This window comes from Sus scrofa, chromosome 10 (genome assembly GCF_000003025.6).
Source record: "Sus scrofa isolate TJ Tabasco breed Duroc chromosome 10, Sscrofa11.1, whole genome shotgun sequence".
In the NCBI taxonomy this organism is placed as follows: Eukaryota; Metazoa; Chordata; class Mammalia; order Artiodactyla; family Suidae; genus Sus; species Sus scrofa.
The window spans coordinates 22,650,378-22,669,920 of NC_010452.4; the positions used below are offsets into that span (position 1 = coordinate 22,650,378).

Consider the following 19,543-nt stretch of genomic DNA (forward strand, 5'->3'; position numbering starts at 1 on the left):
TCCTTAACCCGCTGAGCGAGACCAGGGATCGAACTCACAACCTCATGGTTCCTAGTCGGATTAGTTAACCACTGAGCCACGACGGGAAGTCCAGCATCTGACTTTTCCTTTAAGGAACATCTCCTCCACAGTGATCAGACACTGGCCTACTTGGGCTAAGAGAGTGTAGAGAAAGAGGAGGGATCCAGGAGGGAGCCTTCGTGTCCTCCATCATCTGATAACTATATGGACGAAGCAACCCATAAATAAGACGAAGAGAAAAAAAAAAAAAAAAAAAGGAGTTCCTGTCATGGCGCAGCGGAAACGAATCTGACTAGGAACCATGAAGTTGCGGGTTCGATCCCTGGCCTCACTCAGTGGGTTAAGGATCTGGCATTGCCGTGAGCTATGGTATAGGTTGCAGACATGGCTTGGATCTGGCATTGCTGTGGCTGTGGTGTAGGTGGGCAGCTACAGCTCTAATTAGACCCCTAGCCTGGGAACCTCCATGTGCCACGGGTGCGGCCCTAGAAAAGACAAATAAATAAATAAATAAATAAGATGGGGGGATGTGGCAGAAGGTGGGAGCAAGATCAGGAGTCTTAGTACCTTGGAGGCCAAAGGAGGAAGTGTCTCTAGGAGTGTCCAGTCAACAGTCACCGTGGGTGAGAGGCCAAGGATGCGGTGACTGAAAATATTCATTGGGTTTGCCGACCGGACAGTCGTTGACAATGTAAGAGAAGAGAGAGAGAAAGGTGTTCCTACCAGGTGCTAAGACTGGAAGCAGGGGTGAGGTGGGTTGGCAAGTACACAGAAGGGTGAGGTAATGTAGACACCCAGAGAGTTGATTCTTTCCAATTCTTAAGGTAATTTAGCTGTGAAAGAACAATGCCTGATCAGGCAGGGACCCAAAGGGAAGTGGGGGTTGGTTTGTTTTTAATTAGATGTCCTTAGGTGTGATTCAAAACAGATAGGAGAGGGAGTTCCCTTTGTGGCTCAGCGGTAATGAATCCAACTAGTATCCACGAGGATGCAGATTCGATCCCTGGCCTCACTCAGTGGGTTAAGGATGCGGTGTTACTATGAGCTGTGGTGTTGGATGCAGACATGGCTCTGAGCGGGTGTGGCTGTGGCTGTGGTGTCGGCCGGCAGCTGTAGCTCTGATTCAACCCCTAGCCTGGGAACTTCCATGTGCCAAGGATATGGCCCTAAAAAGTGAAAAAGAAAAAAAAAAAAAAAAAGAACAAAAACAAATCACAAAAAACAGATGGAAGAATCTGATTGAGAGGAAGGGTGAGGATGCCTGAGAAAGAAGAAATTTTTGAAATAATAAATGGTGTGAGTATCCTGAAGGTGGGAGGGGGTGTGAGTCTGAACAGAGGTTAGCAAGTCCTTCCATGGAATGGGGACAAGAAACAGGCGCAGACAAAGAGAGAGTAATGGGTTTGGTACCAAGAGGAAGAGGGCATCCTCTAGCAAGGGCAGCTAGTTGCTCTCCACTGCAGGAGGTGCGAGAGTCATGTGGGATCAGGGGCCACGGGGGACAAGAGAGCAAACGGGGAAATAGAGCTGGAGGAGAGAAATAAGCTTCAACAAGTGCCTCCATGGGTTGATTTTTTTAAATACAAGTTTTTCAAACTTATGGTGACCAAAGGGGACAGGCGGCGGGAGAGATGGACTGGGGTTGGGGATTGGCATACGCACACTGTGGTATATGGAATGACTGGCCAATGGGGACCTGCTGAACAGCGCAGGGAACTCTATCCAACATTCTATAATAACCTAGAACAGATGCGAAAAACAATGGATGTGTGTGTAGGTACAACTGAATCACTTTGTTGTATAGCAGAAATAATCACAACCTTGTAAACGAGCTATGCTTCGATAAAACTTCAAAAACTGGAAAAAAAATTTAAAAGGTACACATTTGTATTTGCACAGTGACGTGGCATACCCATCGAAGCAGCGATACGCAAGAAACAGATCTGGGGACACTTAAAAATTCCTCTCGCTCTTGAAAATACCATCGGTTCCGCCCAAGCCAGCACAACCCGCTCCTGAACAAAGGTGAAGAAAATGGCATGTAAAAGAATGCTCTTAACCCTCCAGCTTTAGACAATGTGCGGAGATCTGGGTACATGCAAGTTTGCCATGACAAACCGAACATGAGTTTGGAAGCCAACAACCAGGGTCAGGACGGCGGAGCGCTTACCCATCACGCGAGAGAGGCATTATGCAAACTGCAGCTTCCGACCACCACACCAAACATTCAAATTTAATCAGCAGAAGGATACACGGATTGTGTACATAAATAAATAAATTAATTAAATAATTGCCTTTGGTGCTTGGCTCTCAAAGCCTTATCCCATCACAGGTATTTTAAAGGTATCATAAACAACCGCACACTAACATAAAGCTGAGCCTATACCTTGCAAAGCAATATCACCGATGTCTATTATCTGGCTTTGATTGATTATCTGCGTACCCCAAACCCAGCTAAGTGCCAATCCAGGCTGCACACGGAAAGCAGGGTTGGTTCTAAAAATGGGGCGGGGAGGGGGGGACTTTTTTTTAAAGCCAACGCATTAGTGGTTTAGATTTTTTGATTACGCTACATACTTGCCGTCTGGAAAAAAGGTGATTTTTAGGTTAAGGCTCACAGTAGCCGGAGTCGCCTGGACATGGCTGAGGTGTTTGTATGATTCTCCGGAAGTTCCTGGGATACAACCATAAAGGCACTTTTGTTAAACTGACACTCAGCAAAGGCTAAGAAACGGCTCTGCTGAGAGTGCTGAATTCAGGCGTATCTTGCTGCGTATCAATTTTTCACCACATCATTTTACGTCTATTTTTCATACCTATCAGTGATTCTGTGCTATTTTCAAACATTCTGACGTTTACCCTTCGCTCTTGTTTTGTTTATTTGTCTGTTTTTTAGGGCCACACCTGCAGCATGTGGAAGTTCCCAGGCTAGGAGTCCAATTGGAGCTGCAGCTGCCAGCCACACCACAGCCACAGCACTGAAGAATCTGAGCTACATCTATGACTCACACCACAGCTCACGACCACACCGGATCCTTAACCCACTGAGCGAGGCCAGGGATCGAACCCAAAACCTCATGGTTACTTGTCAGATTCCTTTCTGCTGCGCCACAACAGGAACTCCGATATCTCATTTCAGCTTGCATTTCTCTGATTTTCAAGGAGAGAGTTTATATATGTGTGTATAATAGACATTTATATCCTTGCTATTTTGATAGCTCTTGAAGGCCTTCTAACAGATTTTTCATAGTTCGTCAAGTGTTTCTAATGTGCTCAGCAGATTTTCTTTTTCTACAAGAATGTCTACTATTACCACAAGCACAAATTAGGTGTCATGTACCTTTTACTGTTCATAGCACTAATGTTCATATTTGAGTTAATAAAGAATAAATTAATCAGCAGTTCTATTCTCTTTCTGAACAAGGCAAAGACCTAAAAACACGTTAATTTCTTCTATTTTTACCAGTAGGGTTTGTCTAGAATTTTAGTACTAATTTTTGTATTTCCCATATTAGTCATTGTGTATGTGTGTGTGTATATATATAAACACATGTACATGTATAAATAATATATGTATCCATACTATATATACACATGATTATATATAATTGTACATATATCATTTCTCTAATTTAAGAAACTATATATGTAATTTTATAATTATATATAATATATAAATATTTTATAAATTTTATAAAATATATAAATATTTTATATATTTTATAATTATGTGTCTATATTTTGTACATTATAATTTTATTATATATTACATGTTATACATTTATTATACATTATATATATATAATATGTAATATTTCTCTGAACTATTTTCTGGGTTATTGTTGCAAAAGTATCTTCCAGTTCACCCATCTTCTCTTCAGCTGAAATCTGTCATTTAATCCATTCCCTGAGTTTTCTATTCTGCTGATTCTATTTTTTATTTCCAGAAGTTACTTTTTCTTTATCAATTTATCTGCTCTTTTCTCAGAGTGTCTTATTCTTTTTTGCGTTTTCATAATTTATCTGGTGGATTTAGTCATTTCAACAATTCTTATTTATGGCTTCTACCAGATCATTTCATTATATAAAGTTCTAGAGAGTATAATCCTTGCTTTTTATGTCCATTGATTTTTCCTTTAGGTTGTTCCTTTTTTGGAATTCCTATGACATTTTTGAGGTGATGTAAAAGTTCTGTACCTTGGGTTTTTTTTTTTTTTTTGGTTTTGCTTTTAGGGCCACATCCACGGCATACGAAGGTTCCCAGGGTAGGGGTCCAGTTGGAGCTACAGCTGCCAGCCTACACCACAGTCCCAACAACTCGGGTTTCAAGCCACATCTGCAACCCACACCACAGCACATGGCAATGCCGGATCCTTAACCCACTGAGCGAGGCCAGGGATCAAACCCACAACCTCATGGTTCCTTGTCAGATTTGTTTCTGCTGCTCCATGACGGAACTCCTGTACCTTGATTATTGTGGTAATTAGAAGGCTATATACATTTGTCAAAACTCATCAAAATATTCACTTTAAAAGACTGAAATTGCACTATTCACCATAGCCAAGACATGGAAACAACCTAAAAGTCCATCGACAAATAAATGGATTAAGAAGATGTGGAACATAGACACAATGGAATACTACTCAGCCATTAAAAATAAACAAAACAATACCATTTGCAGCAACAGGGACGGAACTAGAGACTCTCATACTGAGTGAAGTAAGTCAGAAAGAGAAAGACAAATACCATATGATATCGCTTATAGATGGAATGATATAAGTAACATGATATCACTTATAGCATGGAATATATGGCACAAATAAACCTTTCCACAGAAAAGAAACTCATGGACTTGGAGAACAGACTGTGGTTGCCAAGGGGGAGGGGGAGAGAGTGGGGTGCACTGGGAATCTGGGCTAATAGATGCAAACTATTGCCTTTGGAATGGATAAGCAATGAGATCCTGCTGTATAGCCCTGGGAACTCTATCTCGTCCCTTGTGATGGAGCATGATGGAGGATAATGTGAGAAAAAGAATGTATATATGTATGTGTGACTAGGTCACTTGGCTGTACAGTAGAAAACTGACAGAACACTAAACCAACTATAATGGAAAAAATGAAAATCATTAAAAAATAAAATAAAAAAAACACAAAAAAGACTGAAATTTATAGTCTGAAAAAATTACCTCAAAAGTGACTTTAAAATGTTTTAAGGAGTGTCCTTGTGGTGTAGCAGGTTACAGATCCAGCATTGTCACTGCAGTGGCTTAGGTCACTGCTGTGGCACAGGCTGATCTCTGGCTCAGGAATTTTCATATGCTGCAGTCACAGCCAAAAAAAAAAAAAATTTAACCCCAAATCCATATTGATACAAAATTTTATTTTAAAATTCCCACATGAGATTTTTTTTTTAAATCTCAAAACCAAAATAAAACCAATAAAACTGTCTTCTTTCTATGCCAGAGGGCATTTTTTCCTACTCCACCATTTCAAGTACAAAAAAATACACTGGCGTATAGAATGATTGGCCAAAGGGGACCTGCTGTATAGCACAGAGAACTGTACCCAGTATTCTGTGATCATCTATAGGGGAAAAGAATCTGAAAGAGAATGGATATGTTATAGGTATAACCGAATCACTTTGCTGTACAGCAGAAATTATTTCAACCTTGTAAATCAATTATACTTCAATAAAACTTAAAAAAAATAGAGAACCTAAAGACAGAGAAAAAAATAAAAAATAAAGTGCATAAATCTATTTAGGGCTCCCCAGTGGGTTTGAATTTCTTTTTTTTTTTTTTTGTCTTTTTTTAGGGCCACACCCACAGCATGTGGAGTTTCCCAGGCTAGGGTTCTAATCCGAGCTACAACTGCCAGCCTACACCGCAGCCACAGCAACTCAGGATCTGAGCCGAGTCTGTGACCTACACCACAGCTCATGTCCATGCCAGATCCTTAACCCACCGAGTGAGGCCAGGGATCGAACCCACAACCTCATGGTTCCTAGTCAGATTAGTTTCCTCTGCACCAGGACAGGAGCTCCATGCATTTTAATGCTCTACTTCCAAGGGGACAAACGCTCCATCCCCTGTCCCCATGTGCATGTTACGGTCCCACCTCTAGGCTACTGAAAACTACAAAAACCTGGCTTCACCCCTGCAGGCAGGCACCAGCGCCGCTCACTCACTGACCACTCTGATCATCTTGAAGGAGGTGATTTAAAGGGAGTGGGGATAGTTTTCCACTCCCTCTTCCTATTTGGCGCCCGGAAAGACCCATCACTTTCTGAACAGGAGTTGTACTTTTTTTTTTTTTTTTTTTTTTTTTTTGGTCTTTTTGCCATTTCTTGGGCCGCTCCTGCGGCATATGGAGGTTCCCAGGCTAGGGGTCGAATTGGAGCTGTACCATCCCGCCTATGCCAGAGCCACAGCAACACAGAATCCAAGCCGCATCTGCGACCTACACCACAGCTCACGGCAATGCTGGATCCTTAACCCACCGAGTGAGGCCGGGGATCGAACTGGCAACCTCATGGTTCCTAGTCGGATTCGTTAACCACTGAGCCACGAAGGGAACTCCCAGTTCTGCTTTAATACACGTCTCTGCATTGTATCTTACTTGTTTCAGAGTTTGCAGGGAGGAGTTCTCAAACTTTCTGGTCTGTTCTGCCATCTTTCAGAACCAGAAGTGCCTCCGTCTTCCAGTGCTCAGTGGGTGGCATTTATTCCACGGCCTCAGCTGCCAGTCTACAGGCTGATTAACTCTCCCAAATCTCTGTCTCATTTCAGCCCCAGAAATAAACTCTAATTGACCAGGAGACATTCCTACCTGAATATTCCAGAAAAAATCTCAAACTCCTTCAAAACTGGGTTTATTTTTTTAACTAAGGGCATCACCATTCCAGCAGTTTTCCACACCAGACACCTCTCAGTTTTCCTGAATTTTCCACTCCTCTATCCTCTGTCAATACCGCAGTTCTATCCCTTAATGTTCTCTAGAAAAGCCCCTTCTCTCCATTCCCAGGGCTTTAATTGACACCTCCTTTCATAGTCCCCCAATGCTATTCTTTAGGATAACAATCCACCTTCCTCACTTTTATCTGAAAAAGACAAGTCTGAATGTCACACTTCTTAAAATCCCAAATAGGACTTCCCCTGCGGCTCAGGGCACAATTCCTCAGTGTTGTCTCTGCAGTGGCTCTAGTTCAATCCCTGGCCCAGGAATTTCCATATGCGGCAGGTGCGGCCACGTGTGAAAAAAATCTATATGAAATTCAGAGTTCCCGTTGTGGCTCAGCAAGAATCCAACTAATATCCATGAAGTTGCTGGTTCAATCCCTGGCCTTGCTCAGTGGGTTAAGGATCTGGCATTGCCCTGAGCTGTGGTGTAGGTCGCAGATTCGGCTCAGTTCTGGTGTTGCTGTGGCTGTGGTGTAGGCCTGCAGCTGCAGCTCCAATTTGACCCCCACCCCAGGAAATTCCATATGCCACAGGTGCAGCTGTAAAAAGAAAAAAAAAAAAAGGAAATATGTTTGAACAATAATAATAATCCTCCCCCAGGCAGCACAAAGTTCCTCAGAAACTCCCAGGATGCACAATGCCAAATGCCACTTATCACGTTGTTTTGAAAACCTATTTAAATTTCTGTCTCCTCGGAGTTCCCGTCGTGGCTCAGTGGTTAACAACTCCAACTAGGAACCATGAGGTTGCGGGTTCGATCCCTGGCCTTGCTCAGTGGGTTAAGGATCCAGTGTGGCCGTGAGCTTTGGTGTAGGTCGCAGACACGGCTTGGATCTGGCCTTGCTGTGGCTGTGGTGTAGGCCAGCGGCTACAGCTCCGATTCAACCCCTAGCCTGAGAACCTCCTTATGCCACGGGTGCAGCCCTAGAAAAGGCAAAAAGTCCAAAAAATAAATAAATAAATAAAAATAAACAAATAATAATAAATTTCTGTCTCCTCTGTTATATACCATGAACTTCTCAAAGGAAGGGGTACTCTGTAGTATTTATCTTATCACTCCGCATGCCTAGCACGGTCCCTGGCCCATCATAAACATTCTGCTGACTCATGGATAAAAATGGTCAGCCTTGCAATTTAAGAGGGACTCCGTGATCTATGATCTCACGCCATCCATCAAGGGTCAAAATAATTTCCCCTAGAACGACCCAGGCAAAATACGCATGTCCTTTTCCTCTTTGCAAGCCCTGGCTGGTGGGCATCCTGGAACATAAGACGCCCAGGGCTCCTAGGCGGCCGTCTGCAGCCTCGGTCTGTTTTTTAAAATTCCTAGGGATCCGTGCCCATTAACCTCTCTCAGCGCAAAGAGCACTTCAGCTTGACCAAGTTTAATGTCCATATAAAAATCAGAAATGCTACAAATTGCGGCATGCAGGAACATTTTCCCATCTCTCCTTCAGGCTCTGTCTGCCACCTGCATCGCGCATTCCCACCGCTAACCTGTGTCTGACCACTCTCTGCCCTGAAACCTCATTCCCCCGGGAATACTTGAATCAGAACTAATTACGGCAATAACTAAAATGGCCCTGCGAATGCACACGCCACACAACAAGGATACTTTTACCGGGTCACTTAGCCGTGGCATCCGAGTCTGTTAATGTGCCCTGCCTGACTTCCCGGGAGATGGACTTCAGAAAAGGCTGCCGTGGAGGTAAAAGCGGCCCAAAGAAACCTGGAGAAACAAGGAGGCAGCTCCACCTTCTCGGGAAGATGTTTTAAAACGACTCACTAATGGGAAGCAGAGATTTAAGAGGTTCGTTTTTTTTCAGAGCAGATGTCAAACCAAGGACTAGCTCGGTTTGGAGGTTCGTGTTCACCAGTTGGTTCTCTGTGGCTTCAAAACTGCTTCTGTTTAGAAAAGCAGCCAGAGGTGGTGCTCAGAGTGGAAAGCTGAGCTGGGCCTCCAGATAAGCAAGCTCCCCTGCTGGGTAGCACCCCCCTGAGAAGGAGGGGATTGGCCAGGGTCTTCCACTGCTCCCTCTCACTCAGTTATAAACCTGCTGAAAGAGACAATGGAATAAAATTCCTAATGCAGGATGAGTGTTTGGTTGGTTGGTTTTTGGCTGTGCCTGTGACATGCGGAACTTCCTGGGTCAGGATTGAACCTGGGCCACAGCAGGGATAACACTGAATCTTTAACCCCTGGCGCTACCAGGGAACTCCCTCAGGATGGTGCCACCAAAGCATAAAAGGAACCCTCTTGGTCTTCAACTAATATCATCAAGACGGAAGGCAATAGGAGAAAAAACAGGTAAAAAGTGGGGTTTCCTGGTGGCTCAGCGGGTTAAGGATCTGGCATTGTCACTGCTGTGACTCAGGCTACTTCTGTGCCAAGGGTTCAATCCCTGACTCTGGAACTTCCACATGCCTTGAGTAAGGATAAAAAAAAAATTTTAATAAATAAATGAATAAATAAATAGGCAGGAGTTCCCTTCATGGCTCAGTGGTTAACAAATCCGACTAGGAATGATGAGGTGGCGGGTTCGATCCCTGGCCTTGCTCAGTGGGTTAATGATCTGGTGTTGCCGTGAGCTGTGGTGTAGGTCACAGATGCGGCTCCGAGCCCACATTGCTGTGGCTCTGGCTTAGGCCTGAGGCTGTTGCTCCAATTCAACCCCTAGCCTGGGAACCTCCATTTGCTGTGGGTGCTGCCCTAAAATAATAATAATAATAAAATAAACAGGCAGAAGGCCTACAGCATGGTATTTCATATGCTGGACCATGATCCCAAACAGCCCTGGGCTTAATCACAGCCCTGCCGTTTAGAGCTCTGAGACTCTCGCCGACAAGAGAAGAATAGAGCTTTTCACTAAGCTCCAAAGAAACATAATCATTAATGAATTTAAACTGTCTTAGCATCTGCTCCTCTGTAGTACAAGGCAGCAAGTAGTATCTGAACCAAGATGGATCTATTATTTCCTTCTTTGGTGAATCCTGCAGAAAAAACTTTTTATAGCTGTTGGCCACTTGGTTCAATGACCAATACAAATGCAGTAAGCACCTTAAGAGGTTGGCCAGGCACCATTCACCTCTTCCTCTGACTCATGATTCCACCTTCAGTGAACCCTCAGTGAATCGAGTCTATGATGAGATTTTTCAGGTTCTATGATAGAGATAATGTAGTTGACTGTTTTTTGATTGGGTTGTTTGTTTTGCAGTAGCTTGTGAGACATAACAGATGGCCAAAAATACATGAAAAGATGCTCAGCATCAGTAATTATTAGAGAAATGCCAATCAAAACAAATCAAAATGCAAATAAGCTACCACCTTACACAAGTCAGAATGGCTATCATCAAAAAGGTCTACAAACAATAAATCCTGGAGAGAGTGTGGAGAAAAGGGAACCCTCCTACGTGGCTGTTGGAAATATTACCTTGGTGCAACCATTAGTAGAACAATATGGAATTTCCTTTAAAAAATAAATATAGAAGTATCATATGATCCAGCAATCCCACACCTAGGCATATATCCAGGAAAAAAAAAAAAACACAATTCAAAAAGACACATGCACCCCAATGTTCATTGCAACACAATTTACAAAAGCCAAGACATGGAAGCAACCCAAATGTCCATCCATAAAAGGAAGGATAAAGAAGAAGTGGTACATATACACAATGGAATATTACTCAGTCAGAAAAAAGAATGAAATAATGCCATTTGCAGCAACATGGGTGGACCTAGAGATGATCACATGAAGTGAAGTCAGAAGAAGACAAATGTCATAAGATATCACTTGTATGTGGAATCTAATAAAAATGATACAAAAGAACTTATTCAGGAGTTCCCGTCGTGGCGAAGTGGTTAAGGAATCCGACTAGGAACCATGAGGTTGCGGGTTCGGTCCCTGCCCTTGCTCAGTGGGTTAAGGATCCGGCGTTGCCATGAGCTGTGGTGTAGGTTGCAGACGCGGCTCGGATCCCGCGTTGCTGTGGCTCTGGCGTAGGCCAACGGCTATGGCTCCGATTCGACCCCCACCTAGCCTGGGAATCTCCATATGCCGCGGAAGCGGCCCAAGAAATAGCAAAAAGACAAAGAAAAAAAAAAGAACTTATTCACAAAACAGGACAGATGTAAAGATTTCAAAACCAAATTTATAGTTGCCAAAGGGAAAGCATTAGAGAGGAGGAATAATTGGGAGGTTAGGATTGGGATATACACATTGCTATACACAAAACCATAAGTAATAAGGACCTACCATATAGCACAGGAAAATCTACTCAATACTCTGTCATAGCCTACATGGGAAAAGAATCTGAAAAAGAATGGAGATATATATATATATATATATGGAGATATATATATATATGATTCACTTTGGTGTACACCTGAAGCTAATAAAACATTATAAGTCAACCACACTCCAATAAATTTTTTTAAAGTCCTCACAAAAGTCATAGAAAATTTTTTTTAAAAAAAGATAATTTCCTTTTTTTTTTTTCCTCTGGCCACACCTGCAGCATGTGGAAGTTCCTGGACCTGTGCTACAACAGCGACCCAAGCCATTGCAGTGACAATGCTGGACACTTAACCCACTGTGCCACAACAGAACTACATGAAATGCTATTTCTTTCTCTTTTTTTTTTTTTTTTTCCGTCTTTTTGCCTTTTCCAGGGCCACTCCCGCGGCATATGGAGGTTCCCAGGCTAGGGGTCGAATCCGAGCTGTAGCCGCTGGCCTACACCACAGCCACAGCAACTTGGGATCCCAGCCGCATCTGCCACCTACACTACAGCTCACAGCAACGCCAGATCCCCAACCCACTGAGCAAGGCCAGGGATCGAACCCACAACCTTGTGGTTCCTAGTCAGATTCGTTAACCATTGCGCCACGACGGGAACTCCGAAATGCTATTTCTAAACTTTGGTAACATTCCCATGATCTTCAAATACTAGATTCTACCAAATTATCATCAATGCTAAGCATGTAGAATGTTAAAAAAAAAAAAAAAAAGCATTTCAACTATCAAAGTTCAAATCAGGAGCTCAAATCAAATTTCATTTCGGTCCAGTCTGAAAACATTTTGGTGTTACGGTGCTGTGGTTTTAGAAAAAAGTGCTCATGACCAGTTCTGGTTTACACAGGTCGAGTAGGTTAAAACTGAAATATTTCTCCATTCGTTTGTGGTTAACTGATTCATTCATTGTTTCAGAAATTGAAGGTGGTCAGCCAGCCTCTGGTTTGGGTTCCTGGTTCAATTCAGTTCAAGATCCTGGCAAGTGCATACTCAGAAAAAAAAAAAAAAATGTACAATTCCTAAATTACCATGTGCTACATATCCTGGCTTCCTCAAAAACTACAAACCAGAGTTCCGTCGTGGCGCAGTGGTTACCGAATTCGACTAGGAACCATGAGGTTGCAGGTTCAATCCCTGGCCTTGCTCAGTGGGCTAGGGATCCGGCGTTGCCGTGAGCTGTGGTGTAGGTTGCAGACGCGGCTCAGATCCTGCATTGCTGTGGCTCTGGCGTAGGCTGGTGGCTACGGCTCTGATTAGACCCCTAGCCTGGGAACCTCCATATGCTGTGGGAGCGGCCCAAGAAATAGCAAAAAAAGACCAAAAAAAAAAAAAAAACACAAACCTCTCTTACTCTAGTAGGATAACAGAGAAACGTCCCAGCCAGAGGTGGACCTGTATGACGCAAAGCAGAGCAGAGGGCAGGCAACACCTAGATAGCAGAACAGAGAGAACCCTGTGGCTCTGCTTCCAGCAGAGGACAACCGAACGAACACGTGTCCTTTCTTGGGCATCAGAAACCTCTGTATTGGCAGCTCTCAACCGTGATGTCTAGATACAAAGGTGAACCTCTCTGAGGCCACATGTATCAAGCAGTCATCCACAAAGAACTGATTTTGTTCATGTGAGTATGTCAAGAAATACACACGCTCATTATAGACACACATATAAGGATTGTATACATATGGCCGCATCGATGAGTTATACTGTCACCTGCATTCTGATGGGGGTTCTTGTCTAGGCGCAACATGCATGGGGCTACAGGGCCATACATGTGGGCACGTGACAGCAGAGAGTTTGTTTGACCTTCCCTTATGCATGGTCATACCATAACACGAACTTGGAAATGAAGACGTGAAATTTGGACAAGGCGAAGGGCTGAGGCGGGTCCCCTGGCCCCCTAGGTTTGTATACCTGAGGCGTGGGCACGGCCCTGACAACAGCTGAGTCCCTAACCAATTTTTTCTTTTTTTTCTTTTCTAACTCATTAGAGTCGAGTTACTTACTTGTATTAGTTTCAGGTGAATCAGCAAAGTGACTCGGTCGTGCATATAAATAGATCCATTCTTTTGTCCCATAGAGGTTATTACAAACTATTGAGTAGCGTTCCCTGTGTTCTGCAGTAGGGTCTTGTATTTTATACAATTGTGTGTCTATTTTATCCCCACCGACCCAATTCCTCCCTTCCTCCAACGTTTTCTGCTATGGTCACCATAAGATTGGTCTTGAAATCTATGTGTCTGGTTTTTTTTTATTTTTATTTTATTTTTTTGTCTTTTTGCCTTTTCTAGGGCTGCACCCCCGGCATATGGAGGTTCCCAGGCCGGGGGTCGAATCGGAGCTATAGCTCCTGGTCTACACCACAGCTCACGGCAACGCCGGATCCCTAACCCACTGAGCAAGGCCAGGGATCGAACCTGCAACCTCATGGTTCCTAGTCGAATTCGGTAACCACAGAGCCATGGCAGGAACTCCCTGTTTCTGTTTTATAAGTAAGTTCTTTGGTATCATTTTTTATTAGATTGCACACAGAAGTAATATTTGCATGGAGAACAACCACTTCTAACAAGATGGTGTCCCCTTGACGGGACACCTCGAAATTCAGTAGATTCTTATTTTCATTCTGACTTAAGAGAAAAGGGGGATTTTGCTCAGTTCCCTCGGTCAGCGCTTTATTCGTGTTTGAAATCAGACTTCAAGTTCTCCTACCTCGAGCGGAGGCACAGTACCAGGGGACCTTGCTGAATACAAGTCTGCCGGAGCTTGAGCAATAACCACTGAGAAAGAAACCTCCATATTCCAAATGTGAACTCTGGATGGTGCAGCTGAAAGGGAATTTAGAAATCTCCTACTCCAGTGGTTTCTAAACTTATCTGGCCTCCAGAATCAGCTGCAGAGCTTTATAGAAATAAAAGGTCTATTGATTAAGCATCACCAGTGCCAGAACCTAGAAATCTAGGCTTTTAGGAAGCTCCTTGGCAATTCTGATCATCTGTCGGATGCGGACACCACTGATCCAGCCCACTCCCCCTTCTTCCATCCAGAATAATGCAATTGCAGGCATCCCAGCTACTATGGGGTTATTGCTGCTGTGGACAGGAAACTGTCCTCCGGCTAGTGGCACGGCAGCACATAGCAATCGAGGAGATTAATGAACTCAAAGACAATCAATGTGCTCATGATTCACAAGCCAGTATGAATAACCTCGTGCAAACCCTTGTGCTCGACCACCAAGCAGGGGCAGAGGCCAGGGCTCCTGGAAATCAACCTCCCCTTCCCTCCCTCAGCCTTTTCCACATGGGGCCAACTTAGGATCTAAATGGATGAGCTCACCAAAAGCATTAAGATGCTTGGTTCTATCACTGGTTTTCATACACAAAATGGTTTCGCTCTTACTAAAAACCATGATGGAAAACCATATGGAGTTCCTTAGAAAACTGAATATAGAACTATACCATATGATCCAGCAATCCCACTCCTGGGCATATATCCAGACATAATGACAACCCAAAAAGACACTGCACCCGCCTGTTCATTGCAGCACTATTCACAATAGCCAAGACATGGAAACAACCCAAATGTCCATTGACAGATGACTGGATTAGGAAGATGTGGCACATATACATAATGGAATACTACGAGCCACAAAAAGAGCAAATTAATGGAGTTCCCGTGGTGGCTCAGTGGTTAACGAATCCGACTAGGAACCATGAGGTTTCGGGTTCGATCCCTGGCCTTGCTCAGTGGGTTAAGGATCCGACGTTGCCTTGCAAGTTGTGGATGTGGCTCAGATCCTGCGTTGCTGTGGCTCTGGTGTAAGCCGGTGGCTGTGGCTCCGATTTGACCCCTAGCCTGGGAACTTCCATATGCCAAGCAGGAGTGGCCCTAGAAAAGGCAAAAAGACAAAAAAAAAAAAAAAAAAAGAACAAATTAATGCCATTTGCAGCAAATGGATGGAACTAGAGATTCTCATACTAAGTGAAGTCAGAAAGACAAAGACAAATACCATATGATATCACTTAGATGTAGAATCTAAAATGTGGCACAAATGAACCTACCTACAGAACAGAAACAGACTCACAGACCTAGAGAACAGACTTGTCATTACCAAGGGGGAGGCAGGGAGTGGGATGGACGGGGAGTTTGGGCTTGGTAGATGCAAACGATTCCATTTAGAATGGATCAGCAGTGGGGTCCCACTGTACAGCACAGGGAACTATGTCCGATCTGTTGGGATAGAACATGATGGAAGATAATATGAGAAAAAGAATGTATGTATATATGACAGGTTCACCATGCTGTATAGCAGAAATTGTCAGAACATTGTAAATCAACTGTACTTCGATTTTTAAAAATGCACAAAAATCACGTTTAGCCTCAAGCAATTTTGTTGCTGCTCGTTCTACGGCTGCTTGCTTCCAGAATTTCCAGCAACAAATGCTTTCACTTTAATCAACATCCACACACACATCACACTTTTCAAATGACTGTGCGGCACCCTCCAGAGAATTTACTTATTGATACGTATTGCACCTAGTTCCCCAAAATGATAAAATGAAGTAAGTCAGCATCTGAAACCATCCCTGGCACCACGGCCACCAGGGCAGGCTGCTTGTCCTCAGTTCCTTTACCTCATTTCTGAACCCCAATCAAAGCCTCCACAGGGAAAAGTTTGGCAGCTTGAAGACAGAGCTAATCCCCTTATAAATAGCTGTTCTTCTAAATTGCCAGAAAATTGAATGGATTATAACACAATAGAGCTATAAAAGTTAGTGCCACCCTAATAAATGTCAACCACACGTCTCTTGTGATTATTTAATCTCCTTCAGTCAATTATATAAATCGTGTAACCTAACTAATGAATACAACAGGAAGGAGATGTAAAAAGATTCTTCTACAAATTACAAAGTTTATGAGCACCACAGGCTTTCCTTGGAGATACTGTGGGTTCGATTCCAGATCCCCACAATAAAGCAAGTCACGTGAATCTCTTGGTTTCCCAGTGCATATAAAAGTTATGTTTATACTGTACTGTAGTCTATTATGAGTGCAATAACACTGAGTCTAAAAAAGCAAGGTACGTACTTTAATTAAAAAATACTATACTGCTGGAGTTCCTTTCGTGGCACAGTGGAAACAAATCCGCCTAGTATCCACGAGGATGCAGGTTAGATCCCTGGCCTTGCTCAGTGGGCTAAGGATCCGGCCTTGCTGTGAGCTGCTCTGTGGGTCGCAGACGCAGCTCAGATCCCGAATTGCTCTGGCTGTGGTGTAGGTCACAGACGAGGCTTGCATCTTGTGTTGCTGCGGCTCTGGTGTAGGCCAGTGGCTACAGCTCCGATTGGACCCCTAGCCTGGGAACCTCCATGTGCCTCAGGTATGGCCCTAAAAATACAAAAAAAAAAAAAAAATTAACAAAATAAAGTAAAAAATACTATATTGTTTGGAGCTCCCATTGTGGCGCAGTGGTTACCGAATCCAACTAGGAACCATGAGGTTGCAGGTTCGATCCCTGGCCTTGCTCAGTGGGTTAAGGATCTGGCATTGCCGTGAGCTGTGGTATAGGTTGCAGATGCGGCTCAAATCCCTCACTGCTATGGCTCTGGCGTAGGCTGGTGGCTACAGCTCGGATTTGACCCCTAGCCTGGGAACCTCCATATGCCATGGAAGTGGCCCTAGAAAAGGCAAAAAGACCAAAAATAATAATGATAATAATAGTACTAATTGTTAAAAAATGCTAACCATCACCTGAGACTTCAGTGAAGCATAATCTTTTTGCAGTAGTAACATCAAAGAGCCCAGATCACCACTGCAAATACAATAATGATGAAATTTTTTCCATTTCTGTGAGAATTACCACAATGCAACACAAAGACAAAATGAGCAAAGGCTGTTGGAAAAATGGTGCCCACGGTCTTGCTCAACGTACAGTTGTCAGAAACCTTCAATTTGCAAAAGGTACAATAAAGCAAAACAAGCTAGGCCTGTATTTACAGAAACATGGATATTTAGGGGACTTAAAAATCCTTGGGTCTGGAGTTCCCTCTGTGGCTCAACAGGATCAGCAGCGTCTCTGCAGAGATGGGATGCAGGTCTGATCCCCAGCCCAGCACAATGGGTTAAAGGATTCAGCCAGTGTATGGAGTTCCCCTCCTGGCACAGTGTTTAACGAATCTGACTAGGAACCATGAGGTTTCGGGTTCGATCCCTGGCTTTGCTCAGTGGGTTAAGGATCCGCGTTGCCGTGAGCTGTGGTGTAGGTCGCAGATGCGGCTCAGATCCTGAGTTGCTGCGCCTGTGAGGTAGGCCAGCGGCTACAGCTCGGATTCGACCTAGCCTGGGAACCTCCATATGCCGTGGGAAGTGGCCCTAGAAAAGGAAAAAAAAGACAAAAAAAAAAAAAAGATCCAGCCAGTGTAGCCACACTGTGGCTCTGGCTTGGATTTGATCCCTGGCCCAGGAACCCCATATACTGCGGGGCGGCCAAAAATATGTATGTCTGTCTGTGAGTGCCTGTGCGTGCGCATGCGCGCACGTATTGTTGAATCTTGGCTCGTTTTAATTCTCCAGGCCCAATTATGGACATTACCATGCTTGAGCCTCACAGCAATTATCAAAAGCAGCAGCCCTGGACCTATGGAAGACCTAGCCTCTGAAGCAGGAAGCTTAAGTTTGAGCCCAAGGTCTCACCTTACTTGCTGCCTGAAAAATAGTTCCAGTCGGAACCCAATATCCACGGGGTTCCACACCCACATATTCAACTGATCTCGAATAGAAAATATTCAGAAAAATAAATGCCAGAAAGCTGGAGTTCCCATCCTGGCTCAGCTGTAGCTAACGCAACTTAGTATCCATGAGTACGCGGCTTCCATCCCCAGCCTCGCTCAGTGGGTTAAGGATCCGGCGTGGAGATGAGCTGTAGTGTAGGTCACAGACGTGGCTCAGATCTGGTGTTGCTATGGCTGTGATGTTGGCCGCTCGGATTCAACCCTTAGCCCGGGAACCTCCATTTGCCCGGTGCAGCCCTAAAAAGCAAAATAAATAAATACATAAATAAATAGGAATATGTTTGCAGAAAGAGCCAGTAAAACGTTTCAAAGAAGAGTAATAATAAGAAACTCTAGAGGTGATACATTACTCACCTTAATGGTGCCAATTTATCCATCCCTCCCGGTCTGCACGTTTTTTGCAAGGTGCCTCCGCCGTTCCTTCCATCAAGAGATAAGCTATACTTCCGGCAATGCAGGGCTGAGTTCAGTCATGTGACTTACTTTGACCAATGAGATGCTAGCAAACGTGCACAGACAGGTTTCACCAAGTGCTCTGCTGTGTGCTTCTTGTCCTGCCCTTAGCACTTGGCCTGTGAAGATATGAACCCCTGGGCTAGCGCACGGAGGAGAAAAGGGGTGCAGCCTGGGTACGGCACCTCCGCAGCCCACAGCCAGCCAGCCCCCAGACTAAGAATGAGCCCCCCTGGGAGTTCCCTTTGTGGCACAGTGGAAAGGAATCCGACTAGGATCCCTGAAGATATAAAGTCTAGTAATGGAGCCAGAATATAAGGAAGGAAGTGCAGGGGAGCAGTCCTGTAAGAAGAAACCACAGTGCAAAGGTCCTGGGGTAGGAGGGACTTTGGTGTGTATGAGAGACTGAAATAAGGCCACAGTGGCAGGAGCATAGGAAACAGATGAGAGGCTGGCTCAAAATGAACTAAAGAGGGAGCTCCCTGGTGGCCTGAGGGTTAAGGATCCGGTGTTGTGTTGTGGCTTAGGTTCCATCCGTAGCCCAGAAACTTCCGCATGCCTTGGGCATGCCCCGACCCCCAAAAAAATATTTTAAAAAATATACTTTAATGATTAAAAGAAAAAAAAAAAAAAAAAAAAAGCACTCACACCAGAGCTTGATGCTGGGCGGGATTAGGAAGTGAAAAAGAGTTATCCTTGTGTCAGAATGAGGGGTGGCAACTCCTGTGTAGGGAAACCCCGGGGAAGGGAGAGATGGATTGTGAGTTTTGTCTTAAACACATTAAGGCTGAATTCTCTGGGAAGCATTTACTTGTAGAAGTGCAGTAAGCAGTTCCATACGGAGTAGAGAGATGAGCTACAGAAACAAACCAGGGTCTGTTATCAAAGGCTGTGCACCCGACAAACAAACCAAAAAGTCCAGTTTGGAGCAGAGAAAGGTTTGTTGCAGGGCCAAGCAAAGAGAACAGGACAACAAGTGGCTCATGCTAGGGAAAAAAAAAAAGTTTTTAGGCAAAGTTTGGAATAAGGGC

The 19,543-nt window shown here is 44.1% G+C and overlaps 1 long non-coding RNA gene across 9 annotated transcripts in view; it reads right to left on the reverse strand.

The window, feature by feature from the left end:
* Positions 1 to 19,015, reverse strand: part of LOC110255655 — an 89,809-nt gene extending 70,794 nt beyond the window's left edge. For all 9 annotated transcript variants that reach the window (XR_002336262.1, XR_002336266.1, XR_002336263.1 and 6 more), the window contains exon 1: positions 18,414 to 19,015. This is a non-coding gene — a long non-coding RNA (uncharacterized LOC110255655). The remainder of the gene's footprint in view (positions 1 to 18,413) is intronic.